General features: G+C 37.1%; 2 non-coding genes across 2 annotated transcripts; both read right to left on the bottom strand.

The window, feature by feature from the left end:
• Positions 1 to 5,585: 5,585 nt before the first annotated feature.
• On the bottom strand, positions 5,586 to 5,704 carry LOC145855086 (5S ribosomal RNA). The gene has a single exon (XR_014375973.1). It is a non-coding gene; the product is annotated as a 5S ribosomal RNA (ribosomal RNA).
• Positions 5,705 to 5,843: 139 nt separating this feature from the next.
• LOC145855085 (5S ribosomal RNA) lies at positions 5,844 to 5,962 on the bottom strand. The gene has a single exon (XR_014375972.1). It is a non-coding gene; the product is annotated as a 5S ribosomal RNA (ribosomal RNA).
• Positions 5,963 to 6,000: the final 38 nt, after the last annotated feature.

The raw sequence follows: 6,000 nt of genomic DNA, 5'->3' as shown, positions 1-6,000 counted from the left end.
TCCCCAATGTTGTTCTAAAAGCCCCTTTATAAACTCATGAAACCCTTGTAATCTACTACATTCAATAAAAAAGTGCATAAAATTTTCCACCTCCGTACCACAAATATCACATTCTCTTTTAATGTCTCTATTTATTTGATGTAAAACCACGTTCGTAAAAATCCTATTATGTTTCAATTTAAAATCATTATCTTCACATTCTATAGAATTATATTTGACATTGACATTCTTCCATATTGATTTTACATCTATATTTACAAATACCCTAGACCACACTTTTTCTGAAGCAGGAGCTTTTATCTCTCTTAAAATACATTTTTCATAAATCTTTTTAACTTTCAAACCTGATAAAACATGTTTCTCCCCATTACTTTCATAATATAAAACCGGTAAACCCTTAGCTCTCTCAACCACCTCTGTATTTATTAAAAGCACCCATTCTTCAGGAATACACCCTAAAATTCTCTTATACATATTATCTACTGTAGTTTTGCTTATTTCATCTTCCACTTCACAAACATTATCATAAATCGCTTGTACAGTAAGGAACCCTGGAATGACCTCGTATAAAATATCCCCAATCTGTCTCATCCCAGCCCTCATAAAATATTTACAAAACAACATCTTATTATTATATTGTATCTTGGGATTTAAGAAAATTGGCTGATTTAAAATATTGTCTAAAATGGTACACTCATAATAAATATTTGGTAAAAACTCCCCCCAAGCTTCAAACACTTCTCTATAAAACAATGGTATATTACTTAACATTTCTTTTTTCATGCACATCAATAAACCATTGTCCCCCATCCTCCCAACCTCCTGCAAATACTCCTTAAAAAATCTTTTCCATCCATAATCTAGTTCACCATATAAATATTTCCGTACCATTTTAACTCTAATTGCTTTTTTCCTTACATTTAAATCCACCAACTTCAAACCCCCCTCCTCATAACCTGCAATCAATGTTTTAAAAGAAATTTTCGCTCCTTTCCCATCCCATAAAAAATCAACTAAAATCATATTCATTTCAGATAAAACCCATTCTGGTACATCTAAAACGTTCATGACATGAATAAAAATTGACATCAGCAAGGAATTTACAACAATTACTTTCCCTTTTAATTTCAAAGCCCTCCCCCTCCACATATTTACTACCTTCCTAACTTTGTTTATAACCCCACTCCATGTCAGATCCCTAGCTTCTTGTTCCTTCACCCCTAAAAACACACCTAACACCTTAAAATAATCATTTACCACCTTAAAAGGAAAAGTCCCCTCATTATTCTTCCCAACATACATTATTACTGACTTCTCCATATTCACTTTAGCTCCTGAGGCTTTCTCATATACTTTAAAACACTCCATCACCCTTTTAACACTTCCCTCATCTCTGACTGTAATTGTGGTATCGTCTGCATATTGATGAATTAAACTAAAACCTCCTTGCGGAGTCTCTACACAATTTATAAAATGATATTTTTTAAGGTATGCCGCTAAGGGTTCTACCGATAAAACAAACAATAAAGCTGATAAAGGGCACCCCTGTCTCACTGATCTCTCAAGAATAAAAGAATCTGTTAAAATCCCATTACATTTAACCCTACTTTTAGCCTTTCTATATAATAATTTTATCCATCTTATAATTCCATTTCCAAACCCATACTTTTCCAGTACCCTAAACATAAAATCATGTTCCACCCTGTCAAAAGCTTTATTAAAATCTATACTTAAAACAATTCCCCCTATCTTATCGCTATTCATTTTATTTATCACATCTCTAAGTGTAGTTATGGTATCTGCTATATCTCTTCCAGGCACAGTATAATTTTGTGTAGGTGCTATAATATCATTTAAAACCATCTTCATCCTATTTGCCAGTATCTTAGCTAAAATCTTATAATCTGAGTTTAATAAACTAATTGGCCTATAATTTTCTAATTTCAATTTACTCCCCTTATTTTTATATAAAATCGATATCAGCCCTGTCACCATGGAATCTGAAACAGTATTATTGTCTTCCATATATTGATATACTTCTAATAAAATAGGTGCTAAAATACTTTCATACATTTTATAAAACTCTGCAATTAGTCCATCTACTCCAGGACTTTTATTTATTTGTAAACCCTTAATTGCATCTTTCACTTCATCCATTGTTATCTTCCTATCACACATTTGCTTATCCTCAACACCAATTTGCACATCAACACTACTTAAAATCTCTTTTACACACCCCTCATCCACCTCCCCTTTCTTAAATAAATCCTTATAAAAATTCTGTACCGTTTCTAATATCTCCACATAATCATTTACTACTTCACCCTTTACATTTTCAATCTCACTAATATATGATTTCATCTGTTTAGTTTTCTCTAAACCAAGAAAAAACGACGTACATTTCTCCCCTTCTAAAACATATTTTGCCCTACTTCTTATAATTGCACCCTTACACTTATCTATTTCACATTTGCTCAATTTTTCTTTTAAATCTAAAAACTTTTCAATAGTATAATCAGGATCACTATCACATTTCTTCATTTCTTCATTCAATTTTGTTCTTAAATAATTTTCTGCTCTTGTCATCCTACTCCTCTGCTTCCTTGCATATCTAATACTAAAAACTTTTATTTTTTCTTTAACATTTTCCCACCACTTGCACTTATCATTCCCTTTTTGCTTATCCTCCATTTCATGTTCTATCAAAGATTTAAGTTGTTTCCCGTATTCCTCATCACCTAGATACCCTGCATTCATACACCATATTCCCCCCCCTTTCCTTTCCTTATCTAACCCCACCGAAAATGTTAACCCAGCATGATCACTAAAAGTTGTAAAAATATATTTAATATCCTTCATAAAATTCCTTAACCCTTCATTTACTAAAACCAAATCTATCCGTGTCTGTTTCAATTCCCCTAAAACCACCTGCCTTCTAGAAAATTCTCTCTTATTCGGATTCTCCTCCCTCCATATATCAATTAAATTGTTTTCAACCATCATCTTCCTTAAAACCCCCCTAGATACGTCACTTCTAAAAATAGCTCCCCTTGTCATATCTAGTCTATCCATTTTTACATTAAAATCCCCAACTAAAATACAGTTTCCCTTGCACCATTTCGCTAATTCTAAAAATAAATTCCTTCTCTCTATTTCATTATTCGGCGCATAAATATTTATAATCCTAAAAACCCTACTCATATATTCAAAATCTAAAATTAAAATCCTCCCATTATTATCATTATATATCTTCTTCACATTTTCTACTACATCCTTCCTTATTAAAATTGCAACCCCACATGAATTCCCCCTACCATTGTTTACATAAATAAAATCCCTCCATATTTTCTGAATTTCTAAAACACACATATTATCCCAGTGCGTCTCTTGAATACATAAAATATCAGAATTCTTTATGTGTACTATTCTATTAAATTTTCCTATTGTTCTCAACCCATTCGCATTTATCGACATTATTGTTACCATACTAATAAATAATAAAATTATAAAATATAATTTCATTATCCTCTACCTTTTATCCAGTTTCTTTCCTCTTCCACCCTTTCTCTCCCCCCCTCCGCTGCTTTCCTCTTCCTGTATCCTCCTCTCATTCTTTCAAATTTTTCCCCATCATCCGAGTCCGATATCTCCTCCAAGTCCATTTCATCCAGCCAACTTTTCTTCTTTACACCCTCATCCGTTGTGCTCCCCGTGTTCATCGCCGATTCTGGAATGCTCGTTGTGCTCCCCGTGTTCATCGCCGATTCTGGAATGTTCGTTGTGCTCCCCGTGTTCTCCGCCGTTTCTGGAATGTTCATCTCCGTCTCACGTGTAGTAGTCGTTGTGCTCCCCGTGTTCATACCCGTCTCTGTTATTGTCATTAAACTTAAGACCCTCTCCATTTCTTCACCCCCCGAGGTACTTGTTTGTGCTGTGCTTTCCCCCAAAACCCGTGAGTCCCCCGTGCTTCCCCCCAATCCACTTCCCCTCTCCTCCTGAAAACTCCACCTTCTTATTTCCGAATCCATACTGCTCCCAATTTCGTTAATCTTCTGGTCTTCTTTCTTCTCCCTTCTTCCTTCCTCCGTCTCTCCACCTTCCACCACGTCCTCTCCTCCATCTTCTTCTCCTTCTTGCGATGATACAACTGCTTCCTCGAATAGTACTTGACTCCCCTCTTCAGTCATAACTTCTCCACAGTTGCACTCCGCCAATCTCTTTCTGCATCTTCCACAAACATTCCTTTCCTTCTCTCCGACACACTCTCTCGCATAATGGCCTTGATTGCCGCACTTGAAACACTTGAATTCAGGGCAATCTTTAACTATGTGCCCAGGTTGTATGCACAATCGACAAACTCTGACCTGCTTGTCATGGATCACCCTGAAGTATTCAGCTCCTTCCAGCGTCTCAATTTTTGTGGAATATGGCAATGATTTTACTTTTTCCGTAAATTTAACTTTACAAAACCGTGTTCCGTCAACCACCTCCGTTCCAGGCCAAACTCTCCTCCTTATCTCCGAGACGGCCGTTACTCCCCAGCTACTCAGCTTGTCCAGTATAACTTTGTCTTCGATGTATACCGGGAGATTCATAAAAGACACCACCAATTCATTTACATTCACATCTCTCGCCATAATCCTGGTGTCCTTTATCCTTAAACCGTCCATTAGCCGTTCTTTACCTTTTCCGTTTTTCATCGTAATTTCATACTTCTTCTCGCCTTTCATTCGGCATCCCACCACCTCTCCACACATCTCCTTAATTGCTCGCAGTAATTCCATCGTCGTCATCTTTTCTTCTCCCACCAACTCAATTGCCACCGTGTATTCTTTGCCATATTTCATTCCTTCTTTATTTTCGTTTTCCTTCCGTTGCGCATTTTCGTTGTCTTTGTCCGTTCCGTTTGTCGTTGCCATGTTGTCCGTCATTGTAAATCAAAAATGAAAGCGAAAAAACCTCCCCCAGGCAGCAAAACTGCAGGGGGGGAAAACTAAACAAAACTAAAAACTATCCAAATAAAAAAACAATAAATTATATTGCAAAAACCAAAAAAAGAAACGAAAATAGCTCTCGAGCAAACACTCTCAAGCAAACACTCACAGCTCAATTACTCGCACCTGTCGTCACTTCTCCAATCAAGGATTAGCGCCCCCAGGCTGGTATGGCCGTACGCTAGAAACAATCTCTTGCTACAACATATATAGTCAAAGTGAGTGTGATAAACAGACATTGCATTTTCACCAATTAGATAAGCAGCTTGAACTTTGTGTCACTGAAAAAGTAGAAGAAATTACAAACACTGTTCCCATCACTTTTTAGCACAGGTAGTTGGATAAAATACAAACTTTATTTCCTTTCATCATTTGAACAGGGCAAAGGAGCACAAAGCACACACAAGCTGCATTCAGCAACAATATTCTTGTTTGTCTTATAAATACAAGGCAGATGCTAATTGAAAACACAAGGAAATTTGATCCTATTAAAAAGGCAGGAAGCTGCATTTAGTCAATTCATCATTAAATGCTTACTACAAGGCAGTGTTGCTGATGAAATAGTGCAGGGGCACACCCTCGTGGACAAAATGCTTACAGCACCTGGTATTCCCAGGCGGTCTCCCATCCAAGTACTAACCAGGCCCGACCCTGCTTAGCTTCCGAGATCAGACGAGATCGGGCGTACCCAGGCTGGTATGGCCGTAAGCGAGAAACAATCTCTTGCTACAACATATATAGTCAAAGTGAGTCTGATAAAACAGACATTTAGTCAATTCATCATTAAATGCTTAATACAAGGCAGTGTTGCTGATGAAATAGTGCAAGAGCACACCCTCGTGGACAAAATGCTTACAGCACCTGGTATTCCCAGGCGGTCTCCCATCCAAGTACTAACCAGGCCCGACCCTGCTTAGCTTCCGAGATCAGACGAGATCGGGCGTACCCAGGCTGGTATGGCCGTAAGCGAGAAACAATCTCTTGCTACAACATATATAGTCAAAGT

The sequence above is a fragment of the Salmo salar genome, chromosome 08 (genome assembly GCF_965601325.2).
Source record: "Salmo salar chromosome 08, fSalSal1, whole genome shotgun sequence".
In the NCBI taxonomy this organism is placed as follows: Eukaryota; Metazoa; Chordata; class Actinopteri; order Salmoniformes; family Salmonidae; genus Salmo; species Salmo salar.
This window is presented reverse-complemented; position numbering and strand designations above follow the sequence as displayed.